This window comes from Ceratotherium simum, chromosome 1, assembly GCF_057802395.1.
Source record: "Ceratotherium simum simum isolate JZ-2026a chromosome 1, ASM5780239v1, whole genome shotgun sequence".
In the NCBI taxonomy this organism is placed as follows: Eukaryota; Metazoa; Chordata; class Mammalia; order Perissodactyla; family Rhinocerotidae; genus Ceratotherium; species Ceratotherium simum.
The window spans coordinates 55,212,733-55,229,811 of record NC_141900.1 but is presented as its reverse complement, the minus strand read 5'-3'; the positions used below and the strand labels follow the sequence as shown (position 1 = coordinate 55,229,811).

Below are 17,079 nucleotides of genomic sequence, written 5' to 3'. Positions count from 1 at the left end.
CTCCTTTGTCCATTTTTTCATTGGGATTTTTCTCATTGATTTGAATAGGCTCTTTATATATTAAGGATGTAAATCTTTGTCATATTTGTTGCATTAGTTTTCCCCAGTTTGTTTCTTACTTATTTACTTATTTTTATACATATATGAGTAAAACTATTGATTCATGTTTTTTAATTTTAAAAATTGCCTTTAAAATTAGAAAATCTTTCCCAATTGTGTGGCCAGATACTCAATTTTATTTTATGTTCTTTCTTCTAGGAGTTGTACTTTTCACTCAGGTCTTTAATATAGCTGAGATTTATCTCTGTAATGTAAAAGTAAGATCTTTTGATTAACTATCACATGCCAAATTTTTATTCAGTTAATTTACTATTTTGTTACCAGCATTAAAAAATCCATTTGAGTCTGTAAGAATTGAAATTCTGTTAACAAACTTCCTCCAAATTAAATATGAGAACAAATTTAGTGAGTCACATTACCTCTCAGAGCTTCAGTTTTCTCACCTATAAAGTTAGGAGATTAGAGATCTAAGATTTCTTCTAGATCTAAAATTACTTTCTTAAACTGACCCCCTCTCCCCCTAAATTCATCAGCATCCATACTTTTGAATGTTGAACGCTTTTTGGGAAAATGTTGCCATTTTTTAGTGGATACCAATTGATTACTCGGAAGGTTTTGAATAGCCATTTTTTACTCTAATTGAATATGCCTATCAATGCCAAGAATCATTCTTTTATGTGCTAAAAATACTCCTATGGATAGAACTTTTAAAATTTATTCGTTGTGAAATGGTGTTGATATGGGACAGATGGCTGATCTAGCATATCCAGCTAGCAGTATCTCTGCTATCAGGGTATTAAAGCCATATTTCAAGTCAAGTCATTAAATATTTGGAATTGTTTTTCTGAGTTTAGAATGTCCTGAGGAGGCTTGAGATATGGAACTCCCAAATAATGACAAACTAAAAAAACGCTAGATCTTACTGCCTTGAACTCTTAGAAATAACAAGAAAGTGGCCTAGTTATTTATACTGGCTAAGTTCATTAACTAATCACTAAGCACAGCATAACTCCAAACCAATGCTTTTAAAAAATGTGAATTTATATCTCTTCCATGTCTATCTTTCTCATAAAGAATGTACTCTTTGAAGGCAATCTTCATGTTTTATTTGAACTTTTATCTCCAGTGTCTAGCCACTAGGCTTTCAATCAATATTTGTCGCCCTGAATCTGGGAGAGAAGGCAATTGTGGGTAATTTAAAATGTTTCCCAAGTTCAAGCACTCAAACCAAATCTGTACAAATCCCAAGTTGTACCAGCTCCAGGATTCCAGTTCATTGGAGATTTAAAGTTTTAATTTAAAGGTTTTGTGCCATGGAGAATTAACCTGGAAAGGACAAGCAGAAAAGATAGGGAGGTTCATCAACAGTCAATTTCTAACTGTAGACAAGCCTTTGAGAGAAGTCATACTTGGTAAAGAGTAGACACAAACTTGCAAACTTCACTGAGTCACCGTTTATGGAGCAAAGATCTTACCTGGGCAGGTTTGCATATGAGGATTTCAATCCTCTATGGCACCCCAAGTGCATGTTTATATTCAGGAAAATAGAAGATATTTTTGTCTGTATTATCACTTAAGTACTTGCATTTCTTTTCAGTCCATTCTTCTCTTCCCTCCACACCCATCCTTCACCCCAGAAAAAGAAGGAGAGAGACCTACCACTTGCAACCTAATTTATTTTTGTCTTATTTTAACCTTTTCTCTTCCTTTTTACCTCCTAATTTTGTTTGCCTCAAACAGTTTTAGCAAGATTTCATTGCATTTTAAATTCTCTTAACCTATTTAATACCAGCTTTCTATGGCTGTGCAATGAACCAAGAGTGACACCGTCTTACTTGTCTCCCAGTCTTGTTTCAAACTGTGAAATGAGGTTTCTGAGATGGTTACTGCAGAGACCAAAGGCGTGCCTCTCTAAAAACACCAAGGAATGTACAAAACATGAAAAAACAAGAGTGTTTACTTAAGATGCTTTGTATCTCTTTGCTCCCAGGCCATGTGATCTAGCAGTTGCTATGGTAACTAGGAATTGTTCATTCCATAACTTCATAAGTACCGAGGCTACCCTTTTTATTCCTGTTTTGTCCTCTCAGAAGTTACACATGCATGCACCTGCATACACACACAAGCATATCCACATGTACACACGCAGGCACACATGTAAACGCACATTTACATACACACAAAAGAGATTTGGAAAGAGTTATAGAGTTCCTTGACGTGAAGCCTTCCCATTTTCTAAGCGTATTACTTTATTTTTAAAATTTTTTCTCAGCTTTATTGAGGTATGATTGACAAATAAAAATCGTATATATTTAAGGTGTACAATGTGATGTTTTGGTATACGTATACATTGTAAAATGATTACTACAGTTAAGCTAATTAACATATCCATACCTCACATAGTTACTGTGGGTGTGCGTGTGTGTGTGTGGTGAGACCACTTCAGATCTACTCTCTTATCTAATTTCAAGTATTTAATACTTTTTAAATTTGAAGAATATTCTGCTGGGTCTGTTCAGAGTTAAGAGCTAGCCTTTTCAAGTAATTTCAGTTTATAAATTAGATCTTTACTTAATCAGGGGGCATTTCCAAACACAACTGAGTTTCCAATAAGAGGAATTTGGAAGAAGAAGCCAAAGCCGTAGGAAGCAGTCAGGGCTAGTTATCAAGAGCTGCTCTAAGAACCCATACATCCTCCTGTTGGTCAGACTTTAAAGGCTTCTATAAAACTGCTACCGTGAGTTATTCAAACCCCAGATGACAAGTGTATCTGCAGCTAGAATGTAGAAACCTTATCCGAGTCATAATTTCACATATCTCTTTGTCCCATCTTTAGGCTGCTTGGGGAAAGTGTAAATATTGATATTTTCCTTTTAGAATAACTTTGCTTGTATGACACACAAACACGTGCACTTGATTTGAGAATTCTTGGAAACTAGAAGGTATTTCAGGGTAACATTTATATTTGTCATTTCTGTAAAATCTCCTTGGAAGCAAGATTTCAGATTTTTTGGTTTTTTAAAATTTCAGGTAACATCTATTTTGAGGGCCATCAAGATATACCAATAATGAGAGGAGGAAATAAGTACTGTTCCCAGCACTAGGTCATCTCAGTTTTTTGCAGATCCCAGTGTGACAGAATCTGTCGTGAACATATCTTACAAGCAGTCTGCATGGATGCCATGGATTGACAGGATTCACATGTTCAAAGTATTGACAGACAAACTTTTTCTCTAGTGATCTCAGTCGTTGACAGTTTTTTCCCCTTTCTTCTTCTACATCTTAGGAAATGCTTAAGAATCTAATTTAGAATTTGAAGGCATCTTCATTTCTTCTGAATTACCTTCAAATAGGCCTCTATCAGATCATCTGTGCACAAGGCAGTGCCCTCAGTTGCCCTTTGACCTAGGCTTCTTGATTCTAGAGATGCCAAGGGGTAAGTCTTGGTGATTTCCCAGCTCAGCTGACCCTTTGCATATTCCATGGGGCCCACTAACCAGGATGAGTGTATGTAACTCATGAATCTTAGCTGAATGAAATAGCCACCATGTCTGGAATAGAGGGGCGGGGGAAGCAAGGGAGTTCACCCCAGTGACCGTGGCTGATATCATGCCTTGTTTGTTGCGGCTGGTGTTTTATCCTGTTTATACTTTAGACTTGCTGATACTAAAGGATGCTGACTGCTCCCTTGGAGATAACCAGGAACCCCACCCAAAGATAAGGGGCTCATAAGGCATTAAGTAACTCTTGAAATTTTATTTTAAAAGCATAAAAATCAGAAGCAACTGAACTTCATTGTCTCCCTCCTTTTAGATTTCACCCTCTAGAAGTGGATGGCTTATTGGTGAGTGAGACTTAGGGTCGAGGGGTGAGGCGAGCGCTAGAGAGAAACAACCCTGCACTCCTGTGAAAACGATCCATTTCCTCAATCCCAGTGCTCCTCTAGCAGAAGGGCTTTGAGCCTTCTTTCTTCCAGGTTCAGTGAGCTCTGTAATTAACTCCCGTGATGGTCTCTGGCTCTCAATGGTGCATACAACACCACAGGGAACAGTTTTCAATGCAACTGAAAAAATGTGATGACATTATTTGTGTGTTTCTTTAAATATGGATGATACTTAAACACATACACATGAACAAAATTGTAGCAAGGCTCTGATACAAATCCAATTTTGTAACATTTTGGTGGTAATATACTTGGATGTCATATAGTTGCAGTATAGTTTGTATGTTTTTCTGCATCCATTTATTGAGGGCTTTCTCTGTGTTCAGCACTCATAATTGGGTCAATAAGGTAGGTATTATCCCATTTCAGAAGCAAGAAAACTGATGCTCAGAGAGACTGAACATCTTGGTTAAGACTACCCAGCCAGTAAGTGGCAAGTCTAGGATTTGAACCTAGGCAGGTCTCTCTTCACTTTGGTGGCTATCAGCTTAATTTGATTCAGGTCATAAGTTCTTTGAAGGTCTGCCATCATCTGAGTTTAATTTTTGTACTGATTAAGAATTGGTATTACCCGTGGAATGGAAATGGACCATACCCCTAGCATGGGTCTGGTGGAAGGGAGCTTGGTAAGGCATGTGGATTATTAAACAAATTATTTTATTTAGTCATTGGTGATTCAAGGGTAGTTGGGGTGGGACTATGCTAGGCCTTTTGCATACGCAATTTTTTAGTGCCTAAAAATCTTCTGAGAGGTATAATAGCCTCATATTTCATATGACTCTTTGGGATTTGGGGAGTACATTTTTTCCCCTTGGGACACAGCTATTAAATGATGGTCAGGATTTCACTCCAGACAAGGCAAGCCCCATAACCCCTGTCCTCTCAGTACAGTACCTCTGCAGCTGTGAACTCAGCCTTTCTCTGAGGACAGGGCTTTCCCTGCATGAGAAGTGGCTCAAAAGACCCCAGAGGGGACCGGCCCCGTGGCTTAGTGGTTAAGTGTGCGTGCTCCGCTACTGGTGGCCCGGGTTTCGATCCCAGGCGCGCACCGACGCACCGCTTGTCCGGCCATGCTGAGGCGGCATCCCACATACAGCAACCAGAAGGATGTGCAACTATGACATACAACTATCTACTGGGGCTTTGGGGAGAAAAAGGGACGAAAAAAGGAGGATTGGCAATAGATGTTAGCTCAGGGCCAGTCTTCCTCAGCAAAAAGAGGAGGATTGGCATGGATGTTAGCTCAGGGCTGATCTTCCTCACAAAAAAAAAAAAAAAAAAAAGACCCCAGAGTCAGAATCAAGCTCCATTTCTGCTGTGAGTGAGCTGTGCCCGTTAATCAGACTCTTTGCCCATGTCTGACTTAGGAGCTTTGGTTCCTAGCCACAGGTGGTCTAGATCTCCACCTTTTGTCCTGCAGGTTTCTAGCTTAAATTTCTCCTTCTGCCCTAGCCTGCTTTCTGTAGTGAGTCCCTCTGTGGCTGAACCTTCACCTCCTTGCCTTTGCCAACCTCTCTGTCCGTAATCTTGCTCCATTCCGATGTATAATATCTGTCTGCTCGTCCATCATTCAGCAGGTCATTCATTCATTTAACAGGCTCTGTGTTCTGGATGGTGGGACTGCACAGAGAACGAAACACGAAGCCCCTGTTCTCATGCAGCTAATATCAGCGTGGAACTTGTCCTGACATCTCTCTTCTCTCTTCTCCCCTCCTTCCCCACCCCCAAATTTGTTTATCATCAGCCAAGAACTTTTATACTAGAATTAGAGGAGTTGCTGGGAAAGATTTAATAAAATGTAAGCTTTTATCATAAAAACAGTAACACCTGTGTGATTTAATAACAATTCTCAAGGGTCATGTGGATAGTGTCGAGTATGAAGCAAATTGTAGGATCTGAATTTCAAGAAACTGATGTATTAGACAAGGAAGAGTGTTAAGACAGTAAAGCATGCAGGAATTAGATTAAGTCAAGTAGAGAAATGCTAATATACCTTACTTTAGCTATTAGATTTTTTGAGTTGTTTTCCTAACAGCAAGATGATGGACTACATGACCTGTAATGGGGGCATCTACATTAATGATAAGTTGACATAAGCTTCTCTGGACACTGAAAGGTCAAGTGCACGGGTTCGTCTTCGTTTGCATCCCCTGCTTCATTCTCACCTCTGCTCTGTGCTGGTGGGCAGTGAGTCCTGACCCCTATGAACTGTATCACCCTGGGTCTCCTGCCTTCCACCTCCAAAGGGGACTTGGCCAGTGGAAGATGTCGCAGGAGATCAGACTGCAGGAGAGAGAGGTCAGGGTGTTCCTTCTCACCTCTGTCCTGCTTCCCACTGCAGTTCTGGCAGTGACCACACCCCTCTGTGACTGCACCTCCTCCTTGGGAGCCTCTCACTCGCTTTTACCTCCTCTTGCGCCTTCAAGCCCAGGGGTGGTTAAGATCTCCCTCTTTGCTGGCCCATGGTTATCTCACCATTTTTTGGTTAATTTCCCCAAACCTAGCCACACTTCTGTAAATAGTTCCTTCATTAAACACTTTCAGAACCCTAGCTGAGTCTACCTCTCTTTTTTGCCAGAATGATCCATCCAGCTAATACAGCATATTGCAATATACTTGGGATGAAAAGATATTGACTTTATATTCAAGATATTACAGACTATCCCCATCTCTCCTGCTATATTGTGCAGTAGGTTTACTAGCTGAAGTTGGCCTTTGGATCAAATTTCTAGGCTTTCCCTAATTTTAGGGTTCTGAGACAACTTGTTTTACATGATGATAATTATTAGAGGCAATAAGATTTAGTAAATACAGTTCTTCTCTAGCAGCCAGAAGCTTTCTATCCAGTCATGTTTACTGGTTTTCTGTGGGGGTTTGGTCACGTTCTGTAACAACTTTGTGTTTGCTTTCGCACCTACAAAAGTCAGACTTTAGCTAGATTTTGTAAGTTTTGGTATGATGAATCCTATTAGTCCCATTTAGGCTTTGAGTTATTAATCTTAATATGTTTAGGATTAAAAAAAGAAATCGTGGGGTCGGCCTAGTGGCATAGCCATTAAGTTCGCATGTTCCGCTTCCGCAGCCCAGGGTTTGCTGTACCGGATCCTGGGTGCGGACCTGCTCACCGCTTATCAAGCCATGCTGAGGTGGCATCCCACATAGAAGGACTAAAAGGACCTACAACTAGGATCTATAACTATGTACTGGGGCTTTGGGGAGAAAAAAGAAAAAGAGGAAGATTGGCGGTAGATGTTATCTCAGAGCCAGTCTTCCTCAAGAAAAAGAAGAAAAAAAGAAGAAATCAATTATCATTATTTAAATACTCTCTTTCTGCCAGAGTAGCCTGTATAAAGATGTGTTTGTCAGGCCAGCACTTTGTGGTCTGGTAGATCTAAACCAACGCTCATCTTGAAACACATCTGCTTACTTAATCTTTGTCTTAGTGTGCTCCCTTAATCAGGTCTATCTTGCCAGCAATATTCTTTTGGCCTTTTTAAAAAAAAAAAGAGTTTACTTTTTTTTCCATGAGAGAAAAGAATCATGAGATACATTGTCAGCAAATTCTGTGAAGGTTGTTCTCAGACAAGATTGTTTTTGGCCAGAGGAGATTTTTTTTTCCGATAAGTATTCCAATTCTGCCGTACCCACATTTACAGTACAAGAATAGATGTGGGCATGGATGGATAGTGTGGTTTGCTAAGTTCTGTGTGAATTTCCTTAGGACAAGATGAGAAGAGATACCTAACTGCTAAATCATGTGCAATTTTCCTATTTAGGAGAGCCAACACTTTGGGCTTCCGTGAGAAAAGTGGAGTCAAGACAGCTGAATTTTATAGAATCTCAGTGTTGGAAAAGATGCTGAGGTCATCTTGTCCAGCCCCACTCACTGAAGAACCCTCTTCACTTGTTCTGTGATATTGTTGACAGGCTCTGCTTCAGCTTGAGGGAGAGCTCGTTCTGCCTCTGTTGTCAGTACTTCCTTCAGCTGAGCCACAAACAGCCTCCTCTGTCTGGCCATCTGTTAATGGAAGGTCACCTTTCTGCAACATCATGAGTAAGCCTATTGCTCCCTCTCCCACGAGGCAGGGTAGCTCAGGAAAAATTACTATGGTTTCATTATTCTGATCTTTTCTTTCTTAGACATTCCAGGTACCTGGACTGTACCTCACAGAGCATGTTTCTCAGACCCCCTTGTACCTCCTTGGTTCAGGGTTCCATGGTACTCTGGTCAGCAAACCCCTATACCCACAGGCTCATCACAGCCCAGATTTTTTTTTTTTTCTTTGAGGTAAAATTCGCATAGCATAAAATTAACCATTTTAAAGCGTACAATTCAGTGTCTGCCCAGTGCTTGAGCCCATCGGGCCCAAGGCAGCTTATGCACTAGAAGCCCCACAGCCTTACCCTGTGTGTGTCTGTGTACCCAAGTTGTGTGGGCACAGGTGCCCCCAGACTCACAGACTCCTCTAATCCCTGCCATGTTTAATTCTGTTCCTGCCAGCACTTCATTTTCCCCTTGCTGGGTCTTGAGCTCTGCCCTGGCCTGAGCTGGTTTAGCTGTGGTCCTGACACCATGCTCAGCCCTTGTCAATCTTCTTCTCTTGGAATTCTGTCCCTTGGTGGCTTTCCCAAACTGAACTGGCCACCTAGAACTAAAACTTGGCTACTGTAATGATTTTGAGCCTCACCATGACTTAGATGCAACTGTTGAGTGACCCACAAGCAGATTGGCCTGCTTTGGCTGTCAGCTCCAGGGTAAACTGAGTCCCTTTCGATAGTTGTAGTCTCTAATGTATATCACTGACCATCTTTAGGAGACATCTGTGGTTCTGGTTAAGCTCTGTGGTTGAGCCCATCTGGGTTCAATCTCAGCTTTACCATGCCCTCACCCTGTGATCTTTCTTGGCCAAGTTACTTTATCAAAATGAGAATTTTAATGGTATTTACCTCATAGAATTGATGTAATGATTAAATAAAATAAAGGATGTTCAGCTCTTAGCTTTGCCTGATATATGGTAAACTTTCCATAAATGTTTGTTGTTATAGATTTATCTGCCTGCCCTGGCTTGATCCCTCCCTTGTTGCCCCTGCCTAGTGGGTCGGTCTGTTGCATATGGCTGTGCTGTCTCCTTAGTTCTTGAGTTGTGGTTACCTCTACCACTCTGAGATAAAATTATATTCGCTTTTAGTAGTCCAGTAGCTAATAATTGCATGACATTTTATACTTCACAAAATACTTATCATATATTCTCTTATGTATTGGCCAAGTCCTGGGGCTGCCTCACAGTGATTTTCACATCAATCACCCTCAGGCCAAGATCCTGAATTAGAGCAGGTCATTTTGATCTCACATGTAACTCCATGCCTAGTTTTATTCTTGTCAAGTTTGAAGAGCAAGCCAGCTATTCTTTTCAGTTTACTCACATCTGTTTGAGTGCCTTGTCTAACTTGCTGGTCAACATGTAGAACAGGGTAGGCCAGTATCATCCACCACCAGAGTAATTTGATGACCCTTCCTTAGGAAGAGCACCTCTCAGCAAAATATCCCCTGTATCAGCACCATCAGAATTCATCACTTGAAATGTATTCTTTTCAGATTCAAGGTGGTGCTCTCTAAACTTCCACTCTAAAATGTACCTTTATCCATTTATCTTTTTGTTCATTCACTTATTCATTCAGTTAGTGTTCTTTGAGTATCTGTAAAGTGTCCAGACCTGGCTATTTATTGGAAATTCAGTGTTAAAGAAGATATGGTGCTTGCCTGCAAGTGAGCTTATGCTTTAGAAGGAAGACAAAAAAGTATATCAATATGTGCTCCTCAGAATGCTGAGTCAGAAGGATTGACATGGTGCTGTGGGGTCACAGAGAAGAGCCAGCCAAATCAGACTGGAGGTGAGTGCAGTGGGTTTCCTGGAGCAGGCAATTCTTGAAGTGAACTTTGTGGGATGAATACAAGTTAGACCAAGAAGGTTGTGAGATGAAAGGAGTCATAACAAGCTGTTGGCTATAAATGCTGTCTTTGTTCGGGCTGCTATAACAAAACACCACAGACTGGGTGGCTTATAAACAACAGAAATTTATTTCTCACAGTTTTGGAGACTGGGAAATCCAAGATCGTGGCGCTGGCAGATTCTGTCTGGTGAGAGCCCACTTTCTGGTTCATAGACAGCCATCATTTCGGTCTGTCCTCACATGACAGAAGAGGCGAGGGATCTCTCTGCGACCTCTTTTATAAGGGTACTAATCCCATTCATGAGGGCTCCACCCTCAGGGTCCAATTACCTCCCAAAGGCCCCACCTCCAGACACCATCACATTGGGGCTTCATATGTTTCAACATATGAATTTTTGGAGGGAGGACATAAACATTCAGTCCATAGCAAATGCCTTCCTATAAATAAGTTAGCATCTTCAGTAACCGTGTTCACAAACTTGAGGGAAAACAGCATTGCAACTTGTGCTACTTGTATGACTTCTTGAATGCCTTGGCCTCAAGCTACGTGATTCTTTGTGTTCTCCATCTGAGAGATTCTCTGGTGCTGCCTGCTTCAACCAGGATTGATTATGGAGCACTGGGCCAACATGAAGAGCATTGAGGATTCTGGTTGGGGCCAAATGGAGCAGGAACGGGAGATTAGAGGGCACAAAATACACATCTTGCCTAGTTCACAATTTAGCCCACAGTTTAACCTGTCCATGCCCACTCCCTTCTTTTCATGTGCCCTAGACTGAGGGGCATTTCCGTTTAGTAAATGCCTTTCTAGTGTTGTGTTAGTTACATGGCCTCTTATATGTTAGTTGCATGGGAGCTTGGTTTGGTAGAATTCTGACAGATGGAATAAATAATTATAACACTCAAGTTCAAAACACAATTATCTCATGTGATGAGCACTGTAACAGAAAAGTGACTAAGTGGGGAGGGAAAAGGAAGCCTCATATTAAGAGTGACCTTTGAGCCATGTGAGATAGAATTCTGCCTTTTAAAGGTAATTCACTCACTCTCTTTCTCATTAATTTGCATGTTCAATAAACCTTTACCAAGTGAATATCACATGCCAGGCCCTAAGCTGTGTGTTAGGAAGAGAAATATAAGATAAATCTCTGCCCTCAAGATGTCATCATTTAGTGGAGAACACAGAGGGAGCAGATGATTAGAGGTCAGTGTGATGGGTGTCATGACAGGGTTCTTTGGGCATCTCATCTGGATAAGAGAGTTAGTGGCAGGAGACTTTCAAAGGAGACTCCTTAGATGAGGTGATAAATATGAGTTTCATCATATGGAATGGTTTGTACCATTTGGAGTTATAGACTTCAGTGAGCCTTAGACCTCTGGACTCTGTCTAGAAAAGTGTGCCTACACATAACAATTTTGTATACTTTCAGAGGGTTCCCTGAGTCCCTAAAGCCCATCCATGAACCCCTAGTGAAGCTCTTGTAGGAGTTTATGCTCATAGAGCAGCAGGGACACGATGCCATGGAGAATACCAGTGGCTGCTTTATGTGAGTACTTGGGAGAGGAATATTTTCCCTAAGTTAGCATCTTTAGTTACTGTGTTCACAAACTTGAGGGAAAACAGCATTGCAACTTGTGCTACTTATGTGACTTCTTGAATGCCACTGCATCAAGCTAGGTGATTCTTTGTGTTTCCATTATCTCTGATAATGGAAAATCAAGCAAGTAGTTGTGACAATTCCAGTAGGCCTGAGAAATCCCTTAGTAATCACTTTTTCTTGCTAGTGCTGGTGATAAGTGAAAATATAAATACAGTCAGGAACTTGGTTCAGGACAGTACAAGTTAAGACCTGCTAAACTGTGAGCATCAATTCTTCACCTTACTTATTTTAAAAAATCAGTATTTTTATTACGATATAGGTATTTTCATCCTAAAAATAAATGTTTTTCATATGAATAAATGAAAGAAACAAAAGTTTGATTTAGAGGTACAAAAGCTGATCATGATCATGGAAGTTAATCTAAAGTAAGTCAAAGGTGCTGGTTCTACTACTCATTCAGAATTCACAGGCAGGGTGGCAGTGTAGCCATAAAAAGAAAAATCAGAGCTACTTGCTCAAAGAATGGAAAACAGAAGAGGAGCAGTAAAAACTTGGAGGCCCTCTTCTGTTTTCACATTCCTGATGGGCTCCATTCCATGGTCCTGTGATTTTCTGATCAAACAGCTTTCCCTCTTATCCCTCACTCTCCCTCACTTTCCTCTGACGACACCTATTTGTTTTTGTGCTTCCTCTCCTCCCCTCCTCCCCACTCATCCCAAATTGCATCCCATAGGCAAAGCTATGAGGAATCCATCCAGCCCGGTTGTTGGAGTTTCTGGTTCTTCCCACTATCCTTTCAAGAGAGGAGAGAAAGAACTGGTTTCTGCAGATCTGGGGGCTAAATTGTGTTTGGGGGAGAGGGGGAAATTCTCACATGTACAAACCAGGGCTGAGCACCATGGGCAAAGGCATGAAGGGGCATGGTGCTTTCTGGGAATACACCCCATTCCCCACTTCACCTTCCATATCATTGTTGCACCTACAGATGCCTCTTCTCTCCTGACGCCTGTGCCACTTGCTCCAGTCATCTTTCCTCCACTCCAGGATGCTCTCCCACTTTCCTCAGTGGCTTTATTTTTCATCTCCTACCTCACCATCTTTTGAGCCCTGTTCCCTGCAGTCACTTTCAGGAATATTCCTGTGTATGACTCTCTCATCAGCCTGACAAGGAGATGCTTTTTATTCTTGACTTCAGTAATCACCATCTCCATACCACTCCATACTAATGGCGAGGCAGCATCTTCTGACTCATCCTTGTCATCTAGCCAGAGACCACCAGGAACACACTTAGAGTTGCTTGTTGCAGTGAGGGAGACCTCACATCATGGAGAACCATGGGGCAGCTCAGTATAAGAGGGTGTTAGGAGAAAAGACTTACAGGACTTGGGTTTGTGTTAGGTGATTTGGGGGAGGGTTGAAAGAAGCAGGGCTTTGCTCTGGATTTGTTGCTGTCGAGAAGCAGGATAACTCTATGACTGGATATCTTAAATCTGAACTACGGGGAAGGCAGACTAAAGCAAAGCTAAAGCTGCGATTGGGAAAGAAGCAGCAGTCACTCTGGTATTTTTGATATCCTGCGCTTTTTGATATTTTCTGGTTTGGCCGAAGTTCATGCTTTGTCTATGTTCAGATATGATTACTGAGTGGCCGTGTTTCTGTCTTGTTCCACCGTGGTCATAAAGTGGCCTTGTCTGATGTTGATTTTCCATGAAATCATTGATGTTCAACAGGAGAACACCAAGGCCCAGCTGTGAGTGCCAGCCCAGCTCCTGGAGGTCAGGGGCTGCTTTTCTCTTTCTCAGTTTTCACCACTCTGAACTGCTCTAACCTTCAGATATTTGCCTCCTTGGTCGAAGCCTCCACCTGCTTCCTCCTCTACTGTCTGCCTGCTCCCTTAGCTCCTGTGGAGCCTTGTCCTCAGTCCCTCCATGTTTCCCAGTTTATCAGCTTCTTTCTTGGCTCACTCCTTTCCCTCACCAGACAGACACCATGTGGTGATGAGCTGTGTTCATGGTGTGCCGACGGCTGCCCAGAATCCCTCCCCTCATTACCTCCTGTTGTCTCCTTTGTCAGCCCCTTCTCCTGGATGGACTCCATCATTCACTATTCTCCTCTAAGGTTTCTGAGCACTTCAGCAGAAAGCCAGAAAACCATAACCATGTGTTTTCTACCTTCGGCAGTCCAAAAGGCTGCCTGGCAATCCTTTTTTTCCTAACTTTTTTATCCCCTGTTGTACCCCCTGAAGCCATTTTCCCAATAATACTCTCTTTAGGCCACCAACTTCACCCTGAATCCCCTCCTTCCAGAAGATGGTCTCAATTACCACTCAACTAAGAAGATAGAAGCCATCTCCTATGATCTACCTCAGCTTCCTTATTTTTCCTACTTTTTTTCTAAATCTCTACTCATCCTCTTTCCCATGATCCTCTCTGAGAGGAAGAAATCTTGGTCCTTTTATGGCCTAACCCTTCTCTTGTGTTCCTGACCCTATCTCCTCTTCTCAATACCCCCCTCACCTCGCTACCTTCCCCAGCCATGCAGCCTCTTCAGTCTGACTTCTTCCCTTCATAATGAAATTCCTTGGAAGTGGTCTTCCCACTTCCTCCCCATTCACTCACATCTTAACACTTCTTTTCCCACTCCTGGACCCAAAATGATCTCCTCATCACTTTTTCTTAAACTTACCACCTTTGTAAACTTTACAGCATCAGGCAAGTTTTTTCCTTAAATCTCCTGAGACAGGGCCCTCCAGGTTTCCTTGGTTTTACTTCCTCATAATCTCTATAAGAAGCTTTCCTCCATGTCTCTGAACCCCCACTTCTTCCCCCTACTTTATGTTTTCTTCCCTTATCCCCATCTTCATGGTTCCCTTTCTCTCCTGTTCCCCCTCAACAATTTCATCCATTCCCCAAACTGGAATAATTCACATATCTGTCTGTCTCCTTAACCTTTGTCCAGAGCCTTCATTCTTTATTTCTAACTGCCTGCTAAACATCTACAGCATGACGTATTATCAGTACTAAAACATCACTATCTGAAACTAGATTCATCAGTCTGACCAGAACCAGTTCCTCCATGGATTTTTGTCCCATTTAGTGGCATTCCCATTCTCTGTCACACACAGTCAGCTTTCACCATCAAATCCTGTGGATTCTCCCTTTGCACCGTCTCTTGCATTTTGCCTCATCTTAGGGTGCTCACAGAGTTAGACTTTTGTTGCTATAGAGCCTATTAACTTGTCATTTAAGGGCAGGGTACTTGTCTTACTCATCTCTGCTTGCCACTTGGTGTCCAGCACAGTGCCTGACCCAAAAGAGATCCTCACTATTTGTTGAATGAAGGACTATAAATTAAACATTTTAATGCTTTACTTGCATTTAATGAACTATTTGTCATTGAATATATTTTGTCAGCAGTTCTCCAGATACTTTTATTCTTAACCAAGCAAGCACCAGGATAAAGTTTCATACCCAAAACCTCAACCATGGTACTTCTGCTTTTTTTCAGGAAGAACACTTAGGTAAAGGTGCGTGGGTCAGGAGGCGTTAATTTAACCTTCCTTCTTGAGAGTCAGATATAATACATAGGGTTATTATATTTTCATGGCAATTTTAGATGACTTACATCTTTCTTTATACATTGATTTTTCTGCTTTTTCTCTTTATTTTTTAACAGGTTTTCAAAATGGAAACTATCGCTATGACATAAGATGCTATTGATAGTACATCAATATGATTCAGCTATTCGCCTGCCCAGCAGAGTGTGGCTGCTCCGTGCACAGCCCTGTAATACATATTAGTTACACAGACATTAGAGAAGCCCTTCCCATCCATATGTATGTGCATGGCCCGTGGAAGTTAATAATGCCATATATCACGTGCACGTAGAATGTAAAATCTACTTCATAATGGCAGCAGGCTCATGTAAAATAAGTGTTGGCTTACAATGAGAGGAAAACCAGGGAGAGATTTTTGTCCTTTCAGATCTACTGTTTACTGAATTATTTGTTTCTGTGTGTCTCAGTATCCCAGACCTACATTCTGCCTTTTTTTTTTTTTTTTTTTTTTTTGGGTCAATATATGCTGGTCTCTCCAGGCACCTTATTTCACTTCAGTCATATGGACAACAAAAGAGCCCCTTTGGAGAAATGAAAGATAGCAATTACACATTGGTATTCATGTTACAGGAGTCACACTGCTGTCCTCAGGGAGTTTAACAATGAATATCCAACGTTAATTGCCACAGTAACTGCGTGTCTGACCTTGCTGAAATGTAATACATCAGTTTTACATACTAAAATTATTTTCCAATAAAAGATTAAAAAATAATGATCATAAAATTATATTGCTGTTTAGAATGACCAATATTTTTTGTCTTTAAGAAGATCCTGGAGGACTCAAATGGCTAGGTCACTACATTTTCTTAGGAATCAGGACACTGGGAGTTGAAATCATAATTTTATCACTGATTGGTTGGCAATTATGACAAGATTAGTGCCTTCCTTTTCTTATGAAAGGGGAATAAAATACATTGACATCCCTCATAGATCTGTGGAACTGATTAATAAGGCACAAGAATAGAGTACTTTTTATCCATTGGGGGAAAAATATTCTTTTTTTTTGTTTGTCCCTAATTATAGGTAGGATTTTCTGCTAGTAGCAGAAATGTGCTAGGAACCCTAGGATATATTTCCCTTTTTAAAGAGATGACATGATTTTTAAGGGGAAGCCTACTTGCTATCAAATTTCCTTGCTTTAATTTTTTGCTCAGATCCTCAGAAATACAGAAGCTAGATTTTCTTACATGCATTTCCCAGTTCTCTTTTCCTGGGCTACCTTCCTCTTCCTGGGTGTCGCACATCAGGAGAATTTCACACTATGCACTCTGGAAGTGTTCATCACTCGGGGTCAGGCTCCACACTGCTGGGTCAGCAGTGAGCCGGACTCCGACAGCCACGTCAGCGGGCCACGCTGGCTCTGGGCTGTGGAAGCTGTGTGTGCAGAAATGAATGATTGTTCAGCCTTCTCTCCTTTTTAAAACGGACCTAGGTGAAGAAAGTCAGTGCACTCACCCATGACATCCGAATTTCAACCTAGATGAGAGATCCATTTTTGCTTGTATTCTGGCAAAACAAGTACATGATAAATTTGAAGGCCATCTCAAGTCTGAAAAAAAAATGAACTGAATGATAGAATAGGTAGTTTTTTGCTCACCTTTTAAAGTAAGGCTGTGACGTAAATGACTGTATGTATCTACTACAGCCACGTATTATGGCTTGCTCATTGTTTTAGTGTTTAAATGATGTTTTATATGACCTTCCAGTTTTAATACAGTGATTGTTTCACAAGCGTTAACCAGGTAAAAGAGAATATAGTACACATGCAATTAGTAGGTTGTGTTTTTTGAAACTTTGAACTTTGGATTCCTTAATTCAAATTTCAAGTAGTTTTAAAAATGAACTCTCTGAATCCCATCCCCATTTTATTTTCTTTAAAGTACTTACATCTCTCTAATGCTTTATGT

General features: G+C 41.1%; 1 protein-coding gene across 2 annotated transcripts in view; it reads left to right on the top strand.

The window, feature by feature from the left end:
* The window catches only part of RAPGEF5 (Rap guanine nucleotide exchange factor 5), a 220,801-nt gene that overhangs the window by 132,164 nt on the left and 71,558 nt on the right, over window positions 1–17,079 (top strand). The gene's annotated exons all lie outside the window — the stretch shown is intronic.